General features: G+C 40.7%; 1 protein-coding gene and 1 long non-coding RNA gene across 2 annotated transcripts in view; one reads left to right on the forward strand and one right to left on the reverse strand.

The window, feature by feature from the left end:
• Window positions 1–22,428, reverse strand: part of LOC101162429 (zeta-sarcoglycan) — a 450,051-nt gene that overhangs the window by 310,760 nt on the left and 116,863 nt on the right. The gene's annotated exons all lie outside the window — the stretch shown is intronic.
• The window catches only part of LOC144996687 (uncharacterized), a 102,991-nt gene continuing 100,863 nt past the window's right edge, over window positions 20,301–22,428 (forward strand). The window contains exon 1 of the long non-coding RNA XR_013659557.1: window positions 20,301–20,679. This is a non-coding gene — a long non-coding RNA (uncharacterized LOC144996687). The remainder of the gene's footprint in view (window positions 20,680–22,428) is intronic.

Genomic DNA, 22,428 nt, shown 5'->3' on the forward strand with positions numbered 1-22,428 from the left:
CAGCATGTAGAAACATTTAACAGACAACAGTGTTTTTTTTCTTTCAAAAAGTTGAACACAAAAACCAGCGATGGTCAGAAAACAGTTATTTATCGAATGCGCATTATAAAACAAGATGAGCTGTCTCGTCACAAACAAATTTTAAAAGTGATTTATAAAAAGTGTCATCTGCCTGGAGACACTCCAGAGCTGTCACAGGCAGAGAGGAAGCTGTCACATTTCTTATGATGGATCAACAACAATGGTGACTTGAGTGGAAACTGTCATAGCACCAGTTTGGCAGAACTGGCAGAGATGAACAGCGATGAAACCCATAGTTCACAAAATGGAATTATTCATCATGCTACCTGATTGATCATTTTGCAAAGTTAATATAAATGTAAGGTAGTTGTATTAACTTTGCTTCATTAAATTTACACATGTACATTCTTTACATATAAAGCATATCATGCTCATTATGTTGTTCCTGTTTGAAGGATATGTGGGTCGATCACGGGCCATCAAAGATAAACAACCCAAAAATGTAAATATGTTTAAAAAAAACAATTTGTAAGCGAATCATCATTGTGAAGTACGTCACTTTATTGACATGCAGAATGGCCAATCGAACATCCTCTGATCCATACGTCACTGCACATATGTGTTTAAATTCACCGGCTGCACAATCTTTCTGTCATCGGAAAGACAGTAACAGCCCTGCTGCGCGCCGGGTCTCCAACGGAGAACTTCCCGGGACCGCAGGAGTGTTTATTGAGGACTGGACCCTTGATTGGAAGCAAGACTGAGACACCCTGTCTGACTTTGCCGTCCTGCCGCAGGGGGTCTGAGCCCACTAAGGTAGCAGTATTGTCCTGAAGCATGTGCTTCTCGAGCGCTGTCCACGGACCATGGGCCCCTGTTTGCTTAGTGGTGGTTAGGCCAGCGGCGCTTTAGAAACGTCAACCCTAATAAAACCCTAACCCTAAAATATATTATAGGAGCTTGTCATCTCAAAAGTAGCTTGCATGCCAAAAAACTGTGGGCACCCCTGAGATAAACCATCAATATGAAGCATATACATGCTACTGAATCTGAGCTCTGATGTTTGCCTGGTCTTATTTCGAACATTGTGTCCAGAAACTAACACACGCTAACAGTTGATGCAAATGCTAATATGATCAAATTAGATATAAAACACATAACAATAACAGTGCGGTGGTACAATTTTGCACTCTGCTGAAAATCTTTTGCATCTCCGAGCCTTGAATATCTGCACAAGGTCTGACTACAATACTTGCTCCAAAAGTCAGGTGCGCACCTTCACATTCGAGCTTTCAGTTTTGTGCCCTTGGATTTATTTTAGTCATATTTGTGTTAAAGTTGAAGTTCAGTGTTTGTTTCTTCTCAGCTCGTAGCAGGTTTAAATAATTCACTGTTACCCAGTGTTTTGCATTTTTAATTCACTCAGAGATTCTTTCTGGTGTCTTTGTCTGTTTAGGTAGGTTTTTTTTTTTTTTTTTTTTTTTTTTATACTGGAGATTAGTTTTGCCACAAAAAGAAGTCTATTATAAACAAATAAGAAATCAACTTATGAATATTTTTAGCTGAATCTGGTATTATGCCTTAAAGTGACAAAAGAAAGCGTTTATAAACAGAATCTAATCCAGACTGAGGGGGTCTAGCCACCATTTTTTTTTTGCACTGGGAGGGTGAGTAAACACTACCCTGAGAGTATAGTACCCTATCACACAGACACACAACTTGCAAATGATGGAAGAGCTCCCAAATGAAAATGTCAAGCAAGAGAAAAACAGCAGCAGGGAAAAAATGGAAGTTACTTCCCACTGATTGAAGTACATACATTAGCTTTTCGGGTGAAAGGGCAACTGTCATAATAACTGTTCAATTGTTTTAGTTCCTCTGATCAGCAATACACACTAAGTGAGAATGACAGAGAAAAGAGCTGCTGGTAACTTCACCAAAGGCTCAGTTAAACTCTCTGAAACAGAGACAACTACTGAGGAACAAATGTCCATATCCATATATCTATGTACTACGGTCACATATGCAACTGCCACCGCGTGATGGGGAGGCATCAGCTGAATCTCCAGAATAGCTGATGCCTGAATAAAAAAAAATCATTGGCGTGGTCATGAATGAATGTAGTCAAGCGGGGGTGACGTCATTAGGAAATCAGGTGTCCACAGGGCGGCGGCAGCCAGACTGGCCTGCAGCAGCTCTTATAAGATGATGTGGAAATGACCGCCCGTTAACCCGGGGGTACATACGCTGTCTGTATACTGTCCAGGCAACAATGCGCTGCAACCACGGCCTTACCTAACAACTTTTAATTCTTTTTCGCCTTTCCTCTTCTTCTATGATTATAGCATCAAGCACAATGTTCTGTCTTGTTCGTATTCTTCTTAGAGGCAGGTATCTGAGTCGCTGTAGTGCTATCAACACTATGATGAGTTTTGTGCAGCATCAATACGGTCTCCCCATTTATATGAAGGACCCACAGTGAATGGGATTGCCATATTGACATCAGGTTATCACCTGGCCCCCGGCCCATCTCAACAGCCATCGTCGATAGCCTGCGCTGCTCATGCGATTTAACCGGGCGGTGGCGGTGGGATGGCAGTGTGGTGGCATGGGGAGGGCTGGAGGGTGGCAGTCTGAGATCGGCCGATCATCAGAAGATTTTGGGGACTTTGGAGAGCCTCCTATCACTCAGTTATCCCGCTGCTGCTTTCCTGCCACCCGCCTGTCATCGGAAAGCTGCCTCACAGCCTCCAAAAGGTCCCGGGCGACCACTGATCGATGACCGGCTGCTGTAGAATTTGAACTTTTTCTTAAAACCCTCGCAGCCGCCGTGTTAAAATGTGACTGCCAGCTCCCAATTACAAATTCCGCTGCGTGGGCCACCAGCTGATTTTATTGCTTTATTGCTTTTTTCTAGTAAATGGCATTTTGGTATACGTGACCTAAGTTTTTAGGAGTCTGTCAGTGGACTAATGGTGGGTAATTTCATCCTATAAGTGGATATGATTATTCTACATGGACAAATATTCTATACATTCACAATGTTAGAACATGCAAAGTTGAATTTAGCCCATTTCTATTTAGAATTTTAAAATGTAAAAAAAAATTGAATGTTACAAACACAGTAACATTAGTATTAAACTGATGACATGACAATATTCATCTTTAGAGTTGCAATAAAATAAAGATAATTCATAAAGCCTTTTTTTAATATACTTTTCTTTAAGTTGTTTGTTTCCAAGAAAGTGTTTTCCAAAGAAAACAGAATTCTGAGTGTCAGTCTTTAACAGATGGTAATGTTGACAGGAGCCATAAACCTGCAGCGTTTATCAATCTTTCAGACATAACTGAAGTAACAAAAAAAAAGAAACTAAATTGCTGCAATGATGTAGAGCAGAATACGGCAAACACTTGGTGGTGTGTTGGGCTCACATGAATGGTGTGGGGGCTCTGCAGGGTGGGAGACTAAGAAAGGATGAAGAGATGACACAAATAAAGAACTGACATGATGGAGACATGGTAAAATAAACACAGTCTATAGAGGTTTGACAAAAAAATGGGGGCTATAAATATGTTGTAAATAAGCGAGATGGGAAATAAGATGAGGAGAAACAGTCTTTCTTTCAAAAACACTTTCAAATGCTGTTATTACTGCCACAAAAAGCTTTTTTTTTATTGTTCTAAAATAATTTAAGAAAAAATTAACCAGACTTTTCTGAGATGCATTAATAAAATATTAAACTATGACATTTCAAACGCAGCTAAAGTAAAGGAAAGGAATTGACACAAAGAGCGATCTGAGTGGCTTTGACACTGCAATAGTAAAGGTTACTTGTGATTTAAAAAAAAATCTACTTTACAAAATTACTATATCAAAATGTAAAACATTATTACTGCTGTGTCATTTTTTTAATGTCATTCTAATAAACATCAGAAAATAGCATAATGCATTGCAGTGGGTTTTGCATTAAGAATAGGTAAAGTGATTTGACACAAGGAATTTACAATTTATATGTTTATATTATACGTATTTAGTGTATAGCAGAGGAATGTAAATTGACAAAGCAAGGGAGACACTGTAGCCTGGTTTCCACTGAGCGGTACAGTACAGTGCGGTTTGGTCTGGACTGGTTTAGAATTGTCCAAGCAATTTAAAGTGAGCGTTTCCACTCAAACCTGAATCATTACCGCGCATGCGAAGTGAAGCTAACAACAACAGTGGAGGTCATCCAGCAGCTCATTTTTTTTCCGCTTGGCTTTTGGTACTTCGTATCTACAAGGCAATTTATATTTGAGGGAAGATTACAGTGCAGAGTAAAATTGACATTTTTTTTTGTCATAATCACCTTCAGCCAATCAATGGGTTTAACAGTAGTTACGCCCCTAACTGGTCCGTTCCATTTTTTTATGGACCTACAACTAAAATGGTATGGTTTGATCCGGCTTAATGAGTCTGGACTGGACCGTACCATTCAATGTAAAAAAAAAAACTGCCCACAAGGCCACTAGCAGCCCACAGTCCAAGCCTGTCAAGTATGGGTGTGCTAAAGGATTTCTTAATATAGGTGAACACTTTGAGTCTGTTCACATACTACAGGACGAACTTAAAACTCCGAACTCATGAAAAACACTGTGTGACTGTTACTATTGTTCCACTCAATTTAAAATGAAGACCAACTGTTTCTCCTTGCACTGATCTTTGTGTACATCACTTCTGCTTTCACCATCACTTTATTCTGAATTGATTAGGAGACAATCGAACCATGCAGTGATGCAGTAAAAGTATTTGGCGGTTACCAATTCTGCAAGATGTCCCACTCAAAAGGATGAGACAGGTCTGTGATGATCATCTGGTGAAGATAAAAAAAATCCAGGAAGTCTTATTGTGTAATGTTGGAAGAACAAGTGTGTTTAAAAGTACATAAAATTCATATTTATTGTACACCTGAACAAGACTTGGATAATCTAATCTATAATGAGCAACCAGATAGATAGAAGAGATAAACTGTTGGAGCAATTATTAGAAAATAAAGAAATAGTCAGGAATTAGGGTGCAAGAAAAACATCACTCCAGGGAGCAAAGATTGAAACGAAGAAATTATTTATTTTGAGGTTTTAGATGGTGACTACAATGGAGCTGAGCAGGAGCTTGATGGCAGAAAGACGGGGATGGGTGCAGTGGTTTTCTCAGATGATCTCAGAAATGGTGGCTTGAGAAACTGAGGGGGTGGTATGGAGGAGGAAACTAAGAAACTGAGCAAAGGTTGGAAAGGTCCAGGGAAACATTATGTATGGAGCTAGAAGCAGGTGAGAGGATAGTGTAAAATAAAGATCTGGTTCCAGGAGAGGGGAGACGGGGGAGGAGAGCCAAGAGGGTTCTCAATCCGAAATGACTCACAGTTGATGCAGAGGTAGAGACGGGGTAATCCAAAACCAAAATATAACAGATTCTGAGAACCATAAGAACTAGAGAATCACAAAGGGCTTGTATCGGAGTCAGGCAGTGGAGGAGCTGAATGTAAAAGCAGGGGAACAGGTGAGAGTAATGAGCTTGATTGCTGGCAGAGAAACCGAAAGAGGGGAGGAACCTGACAGAAATAGAAGATCATTTACAATCTCCCTCCTTTTGGGGGTCCATGCAAGATCTTACCTGATGGGGTACAAATGATGTTTAAAACAGTCCAGAACTACATGAGGGAAACAATAACCAGGAAAGAGTCTGGACTGCTAAGGATTCAAATCCTGCTGTGTCCCACCTTAAACCAGCACAAGTCCGAGCCCATCTAAAGGTTGCCAGATACTATCTGGATGATCCAGAGGAGGATTAGGAGAATGTCATGTGGACAGATGAAATTAATATGGACCTCTTTGACATAAAAACCATTCGCCATACTTGGAAGAGTAAAAATGAGGATTTGCATTCTAACACATCCACCGTGAGACACAGGGTTGGACATGGGCCAGGATGACTGATCTGTGTACAGCTATGGGGGCATGTAAAATGAGACTTGTGGCAAAAACCTCCTGGACCAAATTTGGGAACAACAGTGTGTGTAAACCTGGTGAAGACCAAAAGTAAATGCTTCATCTCAGTCTGTGCCAACCAAGGTGTTACATTACAAAGAATTGAAGGACTGAGCAACATTGGATCTCCAGCTCTCCCTGGACTGCTTGATTCTACCTAAACCAGGTGTGTTCAGTCAATAAGAATGACTTGAGTCAGCTAATCAGCAGAAAGCTGGAAACCAGGCAGGATTGTGGCTCTTGAGGACCAGGGTTAGCTAGCTCTGTAGAATTATAATGTAGCATTTGTAAAGTATTGTACATTACTATTTTTATTTACCAAACACCTGCTTTCTGCACCATTATTAAAAAGAAGGAAAACAAATTACCTGGATTAGTTTTTTTCTTCTTCTTTTTTTATGGCTTTTAGTTTTTTAAGTGGGATAACTTACAAAACTGGTGTCTGCCAAACTCTCTTTTGCCCCCCTGTATTACGCTACAGGGGTGCCCTGTAGAAATACAGCAGTGTAGCAAACAGACAGGTTAAGATCTTCATCTCCTTTGGAGCACTAATACCAAAATAATAAATGAATAAAAAGGACATTGACATTACTCCATCAAAAAAAAAAGATCTTTGGCTTTTGGCTCCACGGATGTGAACACCCTTCTCAGAATACAAAAGTCTTACCGCGTGTTTGACGCCAAAAAGGAAATACAGCAGTCAGTCCTTTCAACCAAACTCAAAAAAAGTTTAGCAAAAACAGACTGACTGGCAAAAACACACAAAATCTTACATAAAACAAAGTATCCTGAGCATGTACAGAGTAAATTATTACTAATAACATATTAATGCCTTACACCTTTGTGTTTTCTGTTTAAAACTGCACAACATTCAGTTATGAATTTTAAGCATCCAAACCAACAATTACCCTTTCAGCTCATTGAGTCTATTAACGTCTCTTTCAAAAACGTTTCTGCAGGTTTTTCTGATGTCTCAAGATTTTGTTTTTGAACTCACTTGCTCAACATTTGTTCTTTTTGTCCTCTTTTATATAACATTATACACTTTAAATATCCCTATTTAACTTGTTACTCCCACCCTCTCCATATTCTTTTTCACTTTTCAACCTATTACTGAGTTTGCCCTTTGTATTTTTTATATAAAGATTTGTCCAACACAGATTGAAAATTACCGTGTCTCTTTTTCTTGTTGTGATGAAAATACAAAAAAACTCAGCCCCCACACACAATAATCTTTCTACTGTATATAAAATATAAATGCTGGCATTGTTTCCTAGCAAACATTTTTAACTATGAGATGGAACCATTACATAAATATTCCAACATTTATGAGTACTATTTTTTCTTTGATAATTGTGTTGTTTTTTTTTTACTTAAAAAATGTTCCTGGACTGACCACACACATTTTTTTTTCTTTAGCACTGTTACTGTAATTCCTACTTGATTTGATTGTTTTTATTCACACCTTGTCATCTTTTTCATTCTACCTCTCTCATTTTATTACACTTTCTCTTTAAAAAATGCTGTCTTCCCACCAATCAACCTGGCAGAGCAGTGCTCAGGTAGACAGTTTTTTATTGGAGACAGCAGCTAAGTCAAACTCTGCGTGTTATGCAACTCCTGCTACATGCATAAATTCATGAGTGCAATTTCCGATTTGAAAATAGGCGCTCTAGCATTGACAATACGAAGGAAGAGTAAACCATACATGCAGAGGCACATGTCACTAACCATGCATACTTCTCACTGTTCAGTCTGCAGTTAATCTGTACTCTGAAATTACAGTCTTTGTAAATGTCCACAAGCAACATATGAAGGCTGCACAGGTTTATATACCGTTTCACCAAGAGCACAGAAAAGGAGATCTTGCTTGAATTGAAAACAGTTACTTGGGAGACTGTGGGCTTTCTTTTTGCTGAATCTGCTGCAGAGAAAAACCAAACAAGGTTCAGTTGAAGCCAGGCTCATTAATATACACACTACAAAAAAGAGAAATGTAGCCATATGGTGGTTCAGTTAGGGAATTTACACAGAATGCTCATCAAATCATAGAGGAAATAGTTAGTGACAAAATGCATACACTTGCACCAACATGGTTCTGTGATTTTAGGGCTAACTCCAGGCTTTTGGAGTACGTTTAATGATAAGCTGTGTCAAAATCAGGGAGAGCGCTGCCTGTAAGCAGCAGGGGGAGAATAAAATGAACGTAGTGAGAAGGGACATTCATTCTGAGCGCGGCTCACATCCACACAGATCGTGACACGGCTGGCATTAATGATTCAGAGAGAGGCCGATGAAAAGGGTGAATGAGGGAGATGGAGAGAATAATGCCAGGTGGGAAGGAAAAGAGAAGGCAAATATGCAGGAAGGGAAAGAAGGAGATGAGGGGAGAGTTTGAAGGAAGGGAAAATGAAAATGCAGGGGGTGGTGGGCGGGTGGGGAAGAAAGTGGCAGAAAGAGAGGGAGCCTTACGTTTTTTCTTCTTTTTTTTCCCTTTCCTTCTTAGCTCCAAGTCATTTTGGTTGGTTCCCTCCTTCTGTTTTATTTTTGGAAAGCGTGACGAGACAGAATGTGAGAGCAGAGAGAATGCAGCCTGACATTACAGCAGTGTGAGCAGCCGCTCCTGCATTTAACACCTCGACTTCCATTGTTTCCCGCTGCTGCACTTCTGTCTGTCAGCAGTTTTTCCAATCACAGGGACTGTTACTCTGAAAACCCGATATCTGAGAATTGGATGGATGGATGGAAGGATAGATAGATAGATAGATAGATAGATAGATAGATAGATAGATGGATAGATGGATAGATGGATAGATGGATAGATGGATAGGTGGGTAGGTGGGTAGGTGGGTAGGTGGGTAGGTGGGTAGGTGGGTAGGTGGGTAGGTGGGTGGATGGATGGATGGATGGATGGATGGATGGATGGATGGATGGATGGATGGATGGATGGATGGATGGATGGATGGATGGATGGATGGATGGATGGATGGATGGATGGATGGATGGATGGATGGATGGATGGATGGATGGATGGATGGATAGATAGATAGATAGATAGATAGATAGATAGATAGATAGATAGATAGATAGATAGATAGATAGATAGATAGATAGATAGATAGATAGATAGATAGATAGATAGATAGATAGATAGATAGATAGATAGATAGAGCAAAATAATACTCTGAGAAGAACTGAGTCTCGTTGGCATACAGACAAGGTGCCACAAGCCTGCTGCCGGCTCTGTCAGCACACACACCCAAATTCACACTCATCCGTGCAGACAAACACACATACTTCTGGTGTTTTGCATAGTCCAGGGGGCACAAAAGTACACAAAGACACACACACTGGCACAGCATCAAGGTGGCATGGCATGGCACTGCTAGTGGCCTTGTCAACTCAAGTAAGCTCCCACAGGAAACACGTACACCCTGAGTCCCAGAAGCCAAAAAAAAAAAAAAATGAGAGGGAGAAAAAAGACAATAGGCATTTGAGAGAGAGTGGGGGGGGGTGTCAGAATGAAAGATGGCAAATAAAAGTTAGTCTGGTGAGCAATAACAGCAACAGATGGGCAAACTAGGTACAACGTAGAGAGAAAAGACAGAAGCAAGAGGTGGAATACCTCACAGACAAACATTGAGGAGAGAGAAAGGTGAAGTTAGACCATCTGTTACTACTTTGCATGATGCAGAAAGTCCATCTGTGGGTGGGTGAATCCATTTCCTGCTGTTTCTGCATGTGTGTGTATGGGCATACAGTATGTCAGCAATCAGTATCTCTCTGGGAGACTTATCACAAGCCATTTTTTCACATATATACTTTATTCCTGACACATACACGCATGTTGCTGTTACTTATGTCTTTTAAGACTATCGTCCTGCCCTGTGGTGGATTAGGAACTGGTTCAGAGTGTTCCTAGCCTTCACCCTGAGTCAGCTGGGATGCACTCCAAAAACTCCTGTGACCCAATGTCAAAAGATGAAAACTGATGTATTTTTTCTGTATCTGATCTTGATCTTGAAACCTGACAGTTTAGAACAGGTATGTCCAAAGTCCGGCCCGGGGGCAGAATGTGGACCTCACTAAAATTTAAATTGGAAAGCAAATGTCACGACGGCAATTCCAAAAGGAAAACAATTAACAAAAAAACAAAACAAAACAAGAGTGTATACATTTTAGAAAGCAAAACTAAATTCCAAAAATTAAAATGAAATGTTAAAAATAACAGTCAGTTTTTACATTTCATTTAGATTTTTGGAAATTAAGTTTGTCTTCCAAAATGTTTATTTTTTACCTTTTTGATTCAAATACTTAGTTTTAATTTGTAAAATGTAATGTAGCTTTTTAATTATTTGTTTCACTTTTTAAAATTGTCGTTGTTATCTATAACATGTTTATGGGTTGCACTATTTGTTGATATGATCTGCACTCCAGAGTCACCGTACTACTGCAGTTTAACCAAAGAAAATAGTAGCAAAAACCATCTTTTTTGGTTGTTATTGGAGTTCGGGCTTGCCTTCAATGTTAAAATCAAAGAACAACTGGAAATTAGATTAAGGAATTATTGTTGATCCTTTTAAGAGAATGGAATTAGGTCTCCATTGTTAAACAACACAGAAACAGAATAGTGTCCTGAAGGCACAAACAGATATGTAGGATTTTTTCATGACAGATGGTTGAATGAGGGGAAGGAGGGTGCAAAACTCTTTCCAGCATATGGAGCTTTCCTAAATAAAGCCAAATAAGACAGCAAACAAACATCTGTGCTGGAGCCACAGATGCATTTACACCAACTGAAGCACTGTGGGAGAGAAAGCAATTTGACTGCAATACTGAAGTGAAGGATGTTTTATTGTTACTCTCATCCTTGAATATTTCTTAATACGACAGCATAGAATAACTGCTTTTGCAAACGAGCACTGAACTCGTGCCTTTCTTGAGTTTATTTCAGTGGAACTTTCTGTAGCTGCACCTTCCTCAGCAGATATTCACTGGGGATTTAAATGTTGATGGTTTTGACCACAAGCCCCCATTATTCGCCTGTTGAAAAAGAGCCAGCAGAAGCGAATTTGTGAATGAGCATTATGCCAGGTTTCGCTGATTTCTTTAAGTGTGATTTATACTCTAGTGTGACGAATATATTAATGACATACAAACACACAACAGTCATTAAAATATTGTTAAAAACAATATGAAACAAGAAACTAATAACCTACAAAATTGTGTTTATATAACAAACATAAATTTTTTTTTTTTCAAACACAAAAATAAGGTAAATAAACAAACCAAACAGAAAGTGATGAAGTGCTCTAAAAAGTAGCGCGTAAAAGAAACGATATGTGCATTGTCCCACCACACTTCTTATTTTATACATTTAGCAGATTTTCCGTCTTATTTATGTCCAGTTGTGAAACTTTTTTACTCATTTTCACCGTCAGTTTACGTGACCAACCACTTCATGGCTTAGTTGCTGTTGTTCCCAAACTCTTCCATGTTTATCTGATAGAGCTGACAGTTGACTGTGGAATATTTAGTAGTGAGGAAATTTCACTACTAAAGTTGTTGCACAGGTGGCGTCCTGTGACAGTTCCACGCTGGAATTCACGGAGCTCCTGAGAGTGACCCATTCTTTCACAAATGTCAGCCTGCATGCCCGAGTGCTTAATTTGACACAGCTGGGCAGGCCAAATGATCAGGACACCTGATTCTGTACATTTGGATGGTTGAGCCAATACTTTGGGTAATATAGAGTAATCTATACGTAGTTTTGTATTTAAGGAATATCTTTTACCTTGTTTAGTATCTAAATATTTTTTAGTTAATTTCAATGTGGGCTTTGTAACTCAATAACAATGCCTAGGAAGTTAATTTCATCAACTTTTCTTATGTTGTTTGTTCACCTTTTGGTATATCCCTTCTGGGGTCACCACAGCGAATCAGCTTTTGATGATGTAATGATTTGCACAGGTGGTTTGACTAAGATTTTAACACTGGGTCTAGACATAGGCCCTTTGTGGCTACATAATTAGGCGGTTCGAAAAGGGTCCCACACTGGATGAAGCTTATCGCGCCCCTTGGGAATCCCCTGTGCTAGTCCTGCACCAAGTGAGCTATCCAGCTGGTTTCTCGTTAACTCTTCTTTTCCGTGTCCTTAATTATTAATTTCCTCTTGCTGTCAATCTTTCAATTGTCAAAACCTATACATTTTATTTTGTTCAGATTTATTGATTATTTGTACCATAATTTCCGTTTGAAAAAAAAAAAAAAACTACTGTTTTTTTTGTGGCACCTTACACATATCATGGATATTTTAAAAATAATTATGGCCCAATATTAATCCTTGCGGAGCTCCACTGGTTAGTTTTCTTTGTTGTTGTTGTAATATCCCCCATCTATCCAAACTGATTAAACTTTTTTATGTCGTTTTTTTCAACCAGCAAAGTGTGACACCTCTTATACCACAATGTTCCATTACCCTTAATAAAATGTAATGGTAGTATCAAATGCTAATATAAATTTAAAAATATAATCTAAAATAACATAACATAATATATTATAAAATATGAGATTTAATCAACACGTCATTTTTTGAAAGTATTAAGTTTAAAAGAAAATTCTGTAATCTGCAAAAGAAAAAAATTATATATATATTGTTTTTATTTTTTGAATTCTCTGCAGCCATGGGTGGATGAACATGCTGACTGTATGAAAAAGCGAATGTAGAGTCTAACATCTCATTGCTTCCCCTGCATCACTTTCAGCTGTCTTGGCCATCAACCCTGGAGAGCGTCCTAACTGACCGGCATTCTGAGTATTTTCATGCAATAAACATTCAAATGATTGTAAATGAATTCAGTAACTTGCTTAGTGCAGGAGAAAATGGATCCCTTCTCATCTGGACAATATTTTTCATTTTTCTGAAAGTTGAACTGGCGAGCTTACCTGCCACGTCCTATGAGCACTCCACTCTAATAATACAAACAAGGTTCTTAAAGTGCTACGCTGTTTTATTGACTCAATGAATTTGATCTACCGTTGTCCCCGGTGGGTAGCACAAGGGCCGGTGGCTGTTGCCTTTGCCTCATAGCCACAAAAAAAGGAATGGTTTTAGAACTCAGTCAGAGGCTTTTTGTTGGAGTCTGAATGTTTTTAGTTTCCTGCCCATTTCTTCTTAAAGAAATCTTAAACTGCCACTTTTAAATCATTTATTTCCCTCTCAGAGTCAGACACGTGCCTCACAAAGACACAGACATTTAACTGACTGATGCAATGTGACCAGGATCTAATGCATTAGACGCTTGTACCTGACACAGCTCTGAATATGGAGTCAATGAAGGAAACTAATAAATGAATAAATCTCATGGGTTTTTGATTATTAGTCTTGTCCGTAAAACAATAGTGATTAAACAGGCTGTTGTTGGAATGTGGAATGACGACAAGAAACTCAGGAAGCACTTAAAAGGGGCGATACAGTACTGTGAGCACAAGAACAATAACCATCATATTAAAAATTGTAAATCTGATAACATTAAAATCCCAAAACATCTTTATTATGTACATGTTTTGTGTTGGTCTGCAGTCATTTATATATGCAGGCTGTTCACAATGGTCAAATGGGTGTTTGCATTGATCTGAAATTGTGTGGATGAGTGTGTTTGTGCACACATAAAGACAGTGATTAACCTCAAGCAAGTTTAGTTGTTTTGTGTTTTTCCTTTGAATTTTAAACATTTGTTTGTTTCTTTTTGGCGATCTTATCACACCCTTTTTTTATATGCATGTTAGTTCCAGTAGTTAGTACTCTAATCTTACAGCAAGAAAGTGCTGGTCTGAATCCCGGCTGGGACCTTTCTGTGTGGTGTTTGCATGTTCTTCCCATGCATGTGTGGGGTTTCTTTAGGCACACAGGCTCTCTTCCTCAAAACATGCTTTATAGATTGACATACAACTCCAAATGTCCCTAGGTGTGAATAGGAGAGTGTATGGTTGGGTGGCCCTGCAATACATTGGCAAATTGTCCAGGGTGTGAACCTGCAACTGCTCCCGTTAGGCATTTAACACCAGTGAATTGCACAAATAAACTCAATGAAATGGATGTTATAGAATTCATAACATTATTCTATACTTTACTAAGGATACTGTTGCCATATGCCTAACTTAAAGAGTGTGATCTGTTATTATAGGGTCTATTAGAGAGACATGTCAGAGTCTATCTGGCCACAGAGTACAGCAGTTTTGGTAAATATGATAGTTCATGTTACGTCCTCTGGCACATGCTTCTGATCTGCCAGCAGAAGTGGGCAGCAGTTGCCGTAACTGTTGCAACAGTTACGACCCCTGGCCTCAAAAATGGGAAAGTTTTTTAATTTATTTTTTATTTTTTTTAAACTTGTCCTTACCAACAGCTGGGCAGACAGATGAGAGCTGAGGGCCTCTTGTGTTAGACATATTTTACTTTAACAAGAGGGGTTATTAATCTTCACACAAACCAAAGGCATGTCTGAATAAACCCCTTTTGTAATTGAGGCCAAACTTTATTCATTTCAATTATGTTTGAAAATCTTTGGTGTTGGACCGGACGGAAAATGAAAGGAGGGAAGAAGAGAGAGGGACGTTAGAGAGAGAGAGGGGGGGGGGTGATAGTGGGAGGGGGGGGATAAGACCATGAAGCAGCATAGAGCAGACAAGTTTACTGGTTGTTTATCATTACGGCAAGGCTCAAATGTAGTACAAAAAGTGCGGGGTCTGTCCACACACACACTGAAATGTCATCAACACACCTGCTAGCTGCAAAAATGTCCACATGTCAACATGCACACAAAACAGATAGTGTTCACAAACGCATACCTATGCCTTTAAACCAACTAGTGTGAAATCTTTCATTCATTCAATCATGCAAACTATTAGTGCAAAGGTGAGCTAACACCTGTGCTCAGGTGAGTGTTTATGTTCTTCTAAAATGGATGGTGGAATGTGAAAAGAAGGAGGAGGAGCGCCCAGCCACCCCCACACCCAGACCCCCGCCGCAGCAGCAGTGGCAGCCGGAACCCCTCAACGCCACAAGGCAGCAGGCAGGGGACAACCGCCCCCCGGGTGACCAAATCCGCCACCCAGGACAGGACCAGCAGGACCGCCGCGAGGCCCCCAGAGCCAGAGAGCAGGGAAGCACGGGGGAAAGAGAGCGGCGCCCCAGCCCAACCAGGAGAACAGCCCCCCCGCCGCACCGGAAGAGCCCAACGCAGGGCCCCACCCGAGAAGGGCACCCACAGCCCCAGACGAGCACCCCATCACCACCCAGGAGTTCCGGGCATCCCCCGCCCCAACCCCAGGTACGAGCCAGGACCCCCCAAGGGAGACCCGCTCCGCGCTCCAGGCAGCCACCCACCCGGCCCACGGTTGGTCCAGGGAGGAGCAAGGCAGGGGCCAGCCACCCCCACCCCGGAGGGGAGCACCCCGGGGAAAAAGGGGGGCCCACAAGGGGTGTTGTAAACATGGCCCGACCAGGCTCGGCCACTGTTGGAAGTTTGGCGGGGCCTAGCGCCCAGGGGCAAGGACCCGAACCCACCCCCAGGGACACGGACACCCCCGGCTCAGGTGTAATGTGAACCCCCCCCCTGAGTGGAGAGAGCACCGCCGGGCCCAGGAGACCGGCACCCAGGGGACACGGCAGCCGCCCGCGTAGGGACCCGTACCCCCCACCAGAGAAGGGGTAGGGGACAGATGGTCCAAGGTCCCACCTTCCTTGCAAAATGTGTGTGTGCGTGTATGTGTGTTTGTGGGGGTGTGTGTGTGCATGTGTGTGTGTTATGGAGTGTATATGGAGTGTTGGAGTGTATATTTTGAGGGGGAAGGGGTGTGTGTACTAAGGGGGGTGCAGTTAAAATTGGCGGGTAGGGCACTGAGGGGACATCTCCTGATTACTCACAGTGATGTCCCCTCACCCTCCCCACCAAGGGGCCCTAAATGTCTAAGGTGCGGTTAAAATTGGCAGGTAGGGTGCTAGGAGGACATCCGCTGCTTGCTGGCAGTGATGTCCAAGCACCCCCCCCCCTACCAAGGGCCCTACATGTCTAAGGTGCAAATAAAACCAAAAGAGGGGGGGCCCACTCCATACGGCAACCATGGGAGGGGTACCACTGCCAAGTAGCTCCCCCCCAAGGCGCATCGCAGGCTAAACCCCCCACCCCTTCACCCTAATATGAGGTTGTATGAGGAAGGGGTTAGGTTGGGGACAGCTGGTAGACTGTCCCCCCGGTGGTCAAACAGCCAAAAAATGGGAAAGTTTTGCCGTGACTGAACTCATGGAGGATAGAAGGGGGGGGGAGACCATACCCTACTTTATCGGCATACGTGTTAGCCGTGTCTGCATGGGCACTGATGGTGCAAAAAAAATTAATAAGTGAAGTCAAGGACTGTGATCAATCAAACCCCTGTGGTGCCATTTTCACAGCCAAAGTAGCATGCAGTGACAAGCTTTTTCTTTCTTTTTTAAGTTTCTACCTCTTTCCAGGAAAAAGAAATATTGCCAAATCTGATTAAAGTCTCATATTACTTCTGCAGCAGCAGGGTGGCTGTAAATTAGTTGGAGTGGCTGTCTGTTAATCCTATTGTTGATGGTTTGCCTATACTGGCCTTAACTATATTGTGATATCCTTGGAAAAGTATGTAACTCCACAATGCCTCTGCTACATTTAATAATAATAATGAATTTGATTTGCCTTTTCTTGTTGCTTAAAGTTCTTACGACATGTCCATTATTCATTCACTCCTCATTCATACTTGGTGATGGGAACTACTGATGTAGCCCCGGCTGCCCTGGGGCAGACTGACAGAGGCATTGCTGCCAGTTTTGCGCCTACGGCCCCTCTGACCATCACCAGGACATTCACGCACATTCACACACCAGTGGAGCTACACTGGAGGCAAGGAGGGTGAAGTGTCTTGCCCAAGGACACAACGACAGCTGGCTGGGGGAGCGGGGATCGAACCGCCGACCCTTTGGTCATTGGACAACCTGCTCTACCACTTGAGCCACTGCCGCCCCGTATGAGTTTGTATGAGTTTAAAAGTGCAGACATAGTGTGAGTGGCATGTGGATTAGTAAACACAGTTTATCTTGTGAAAGAGTTTTATCTACTCCAGTAGAGAAAAAGTGTTACTCTAGCTGTCAGTGACAACCATGGACAAGTTGGACAAATCCTGTGGATGCTGTGGTATTTATAAGGTTTATTTGAAGACGTGTTTTCGGCTCTGGGGAGATGTCATTTATCAAACCTCTGGCTTCACATAAATGGGCAAATCAGTCAGGGCAAGCACACATGTAGGTTTCTAGAACGTGCTGGGAAACGTTGGTCTAAAGCTCACAAGTAAAACAAAAAGATCACAATCCTGTTTGAGTTTAGTTCTAGTCTAAAATGTAAACTAAAACAATTGCATTTTTAAAAAGGATTACTATATATTCAATCTAACCAAACATGTTGGAGTCACAGTGTGAGTATGTTTATTTCGGTTGTGAAGTGTGTTTTCTTTTGATGGTGGTGGCTAAACAAAACCATGTGATCACAACAAACACAAATGAACCAATAGCAGGGTCAAAGCTGTTGGGCATAAACTGCCCACTTCCTGTGAGCAACAAGTCTCATCAGTCTAAAAAATGACTTTTTAGTATTTCCAATCAGGGACAGGATTAAACGTCACACGGTTAGTTCAAGCTTGGGGATGGAATTATCTCTCGTTGTCCTTAGATCACACACATGCTCACGCTAGCACACACACACGCTCACGCTAGCACACACACACACACTTTATGTGTTAGTATTGGTAGCTGTCTGTGTTTGTCAGATCTGTTTTTTCAAGTGTTCGTTGTTTTGTTTTGTTGTTCTGTTGTCTCACTTAAATAAATAAATAAATAAATAATAAAAAAAAAGGATTTAACGTCACTAATCTAAGGCTAAAAACAGCAACAGAGGCATGTAAGTCATCAGAAATGTATCTGGTCACAGCTTTTTGCTGGTAAAAGGATCCTTTAAACAATCTATATCAAGGTGAGATATGCGACAAAAGAGAGTAATATGGTAAGAGTTTTTGGTTTAGAGACAGTGACTCTGAAAAAGAGACAGTAGGCAGAGCTAGAGGAGGCAAAGCTAAATTCTTTTTGGATGGGACGAGGATGGATGGATCAGGAATAAATACATCGGGGCTGTTAGATTTTCTGGAGATAAATGCAGAGAAGCAGACTGAACACGTTGAGAGAGGGGACAGAGATTGTGTTGCTAAAAATATGATGTATTAAAGGTGCGTGAGTTTCCCATTTCTTAGCTGCAACCAAACAAACTTAATTCATGTCACGACAAAAAACTTCATAAAAAAAATACAATTGCTGGAGAAGAAGGAATACCAGTGATGCAGTCAGGGAAAAATACAGATTAAAAATGCACAAATTAAATAAATTAATAAACTTTTTTACTATTAAAAAGAAAAATCAAATATTCATTTTTAGACATGTTTACATTTTTATTTTGTGGGTTTTCAGTCTTCAGCCTGAGCTGCAGCAACGCATGCGCTTTACTGTTTCGGTCTGTCTATTGTCATAAAATACGCTTTTTTAAAATTTACTTCATTTTTTTATTTCTCGTCAAATGTCTGATTGAATTGGTGCCAGTTTGTGACCCATTTAGTCTGTTTTTATGCACTAAAAATGTGCATTACTAATAAACTAAGGCAGATGGCGCAGGTGATCCCAAAGAGTGTGACACCACGGCTAAATAATAATAGAAATGGGGGCATCAAGTCATATGTAGCCGTCCGGTTCTTCTTTAATACTATTCAGTATAATTTTCTAAATAAAGAATTATGTGTCTAAACCCAGGAATTTGCTTAGACACGTCACTGGCAGTGATCTCCATTGAGACAGAGAGAAAAAAAACACGTCTACAAACAGGTTATCCATGTGTTTCTTCATAAGAAACGGCATGCACACTTCATTTATAAGGAAAATTAAGTCAATACTAGCAATTTGGGGGATTTTGTTGATATGCTAAAGTTTGTAAATGGAAGAAAAAAGCTGAAATTAAAATGTAAACAACTCACTTTAACTGTTGCCAATTAGTGAATAAAGGTTCACGATTGTAAATCTGACTGATGACATCAGCCGTCAACCTCACTGCACGTCACTGAGGAATACATATAAATGTACTTGTTATTGTGTGCTTTTTAACTTAATTTTACTATATAGAAAAAGTACTAATTATTATGGAATAACCACTTAACAGAAGCCTGCTATACAATCAGTAAGTCAGGTTCCTAATAATTCACAAAGGACGGACTATTCATGGTTTGTCATCATGGCAACCAAAAATGGTTTGGACTTAATGTCTTTATAAATACATGCATTTTTACCACTAAGTACAATCTTTCCCTTCCTTCATACTTGATGGAACCATAAATCTAGTAGCCCACTAAGTTTAGATTACCAAAAAAACACAAAGCTCCCACCAGAATCCACACAATGCCCAAATGTTGATCCAAATATTTCTTCGGTTAGTTAGTGCAGTGAGAGTTTCTGTAAGGCCCCGGTAACATTTTTTTCAAGCTCTACTCTTCAAGATTCTTTTACATATGCATGAATTGAGCATTCCTTCAGGCACATGAAGCCCTGCAGCAAATGCTGCAGATGCACTCACTCGTGTAAGATCTGCTAAACACAAACAGACACTTGAAAACACATCAGTACATACAAGTGTTTGCTTGTGAATCTTTTAAAAGTTGGGATAAGTTACAACACTTGTCTGAGTAAATAATGAGTTAATTAATTCTTAACGACTGTTCCATTGTTAGCATAGTTAATCAAGGTGGCAAGTGGGTTGCTGTTTGCTGTGTACTCACTTTTCTCCACAAACATCCAGGACTCCCCAATATGGAATTAAGCAGTATTAAAGTGTCGTAATGTAAAAGGAAGACATTTTCAAGTCAAGTGCACTGAAAAAAGAAAAATAAGCTTTAGTCTTTGACCTTTTTACATTACGACACTTCACACTGGTATGTTTTATTAACACCAGGGTGTATTTTCTCGAACGGTCAGCCTTCTTGGGCAAGTGTGAAAACTCTGAAACTCGGTGCAGAAATAACAAGTGAGACTAGGCTCACTAAAACCTTGGTCACATATCCAAATTAGTGGCACCCCTCTGTGACCTAGGTGCAAGTTTCTAAGCCAAATCACTGGGTGGTTTCATGGTGGCGTTTGTAATCGGGAGGCGGCAGACACATTTTTACACACTCCACGGTGGCCATGGAGGTTTTAAGAAAAAGTTAGAATTCAACGGCGACTGGAGGACTTTTTGACATCGGTCAGGCATGGGGCACATTTTGAGGTTGTGCGGTGGCTGTCCAGTGAAAGTCCGGTGATAGGAGGTCAGCAGCATGATAATTGACTGATAGGAGGGTCTCCAAGGTCTCCAAAATCGCCTGACGATTGGCCAATTTCAAACTTCCACCACCCTGCTCCTGTGTTGACATCCCATCCGCCTGCCACCGTTACGTCATCCCTGCCTGACTGATAGCCACCTGCATACATGACCACTCCAATAATATGGACTCATGGACTAGGTGGAGAAGAGTGGTAATAAACCAAAGGTAAGAAATTCTGTTAATGCCCCACTTTAAAAGTAGTAAACAAAAACAGCCCACGTGTGAATTTCCCAGAAAAATTGTTTTTCCACTTTTTTGGGCTGGATTTCCTGGATCTTTTTTTTGTTTAACTTTGTTTGTCTTCTCATTGCACTTTTGGCAAGTGCTCTAAAGTTTTTAAACAGAAAGATTTGTGCAACTATTGCTGGTTAAAAATACCACTGTAGTATTTCTTTCCAGCTGCATTTGCTTCTGAGACTACAAATATCTTATAACAGGTCAAAATTTTTGAAAACAATTTAAGTTTGCAGAGCAGCTGCTTTAAATTCATTTTCAACATGTTTTGCGCCCAACAGAAAGTTCTCAAGCAGCCATTTGCCAAAATCGTTAAAGTTATTTTTTCTCTCTCAATAATTTACACTGAGAGTCCCATTTAGAAATGGAGAAACAGAGGTGCCGAAACACTTTCAGGTCTATTGGGTTTAGCTCAGGGCTCTGGATGGGCCAGTCAGGAACTGAAGTCGCTCTTTTGTTATTTTAGCAGCTTTGGGTCGTTGTCTTGTTGGAAGTGAGGTTCTGAGTACTCTGGAAGACGTTTTCTTCCAGGATATTTCTGTACTTAGCTGCATTTAGTTTCCTTCAATTTCAACCAGCCGTCCTGTCCCTGCTGCTGAAAAACACCCCAGAGCATGATGCTCCCACCACTGTGTTTTTTTATGTCTTTTTATGTCTTGCATACTTGAATAAAACTGACCTACAACCGAACGCTGACACAAAATGTGTCATCAGGTTATCACAGGGTCACACAGACGAATAATACTCCATCACTGATTCACCTAACATGCATGCTTGTGGATTATGGGTAGGCCTCGGGAGGAGACGAAGAAAAGCTGCCTCTCACAGTCCCCTTCATACTGGATCTTGCCATGTAAAGTATTAATTTCAGAAAGCAAAAAACAGGGCACAAGAAAGAATCATTATAGGCATTGTGTAGAATTTCTCCACAGTTCAGATATCAACTTTCTCTTTGCTGATTTGATCTAAAAAAAAAAGGCTCCGTCAGAGGGTGTAAACTTGTAATTGTCGAAGCTGCAGCAACAAGAAACAGAGTTATGCTGTGAGAGCTGCAGAACCAGAAACACAATGCTCACTTAACTGGAGGTTGATTGGTCCCCAGGGTAGTCGCTGTTTGAGATAATTGGTTTTCAAACATCAGCATGCTTTAGGTCCTCACTCTTATGGCTGTATCCTCACACTGACACTGCTGCATAGATCTGGTGCAGTATTAATTAGCAAAGTGAAATAAAATATTCAGATTTATGCTATAGAGTGTTTCATGACATAAACCTGGTGTTTCATACTTTACGAGTACTTATGAGTACAGTTTTTTAATTTCCTTTACTGCAATGTCCTGTTTTTATGTTTACATACACCAAATGGAGGAGATGAAGTTCAGCTAACAGAGGTACCACTGTACCAGTTCATGTGTATGTGCCCCCCCCCCCCGTAGCCCTGACCCAGTTTTGGGCTGTCTTCACCATGTGTGCAAAGGCTGCAGAGCTAAAGTTCTTTCCTACTGTAGTTAAGTCTTTGGTGACTTTCCTGGAAAGAAAACAAAAACAAAGATGCAGACACCCTGAAGTAAAACTCGGGTGATGCAAGACACATACTCTAGTCACATCGCTAACATGCTCACTATTTCATCCAGCTGCACAGTCGGACAAGTACATCCAGGAAAACTTTGGATTCCATTCA

This window comes from Oryzias latipes, chromosome 1 (genome assembly GCF_053564925.1).
Source record: "Oryzias latipes strain Hd-rR chromosome 1, Olatipes_Hd-rR_3.1".
NCBI classification, from domain to species: Eukaryota; Metazoa; Chordata; class Actinopteri; order Beloniformes; family Adrianichthyidae; genus Oryzias; species Oryzias latipes.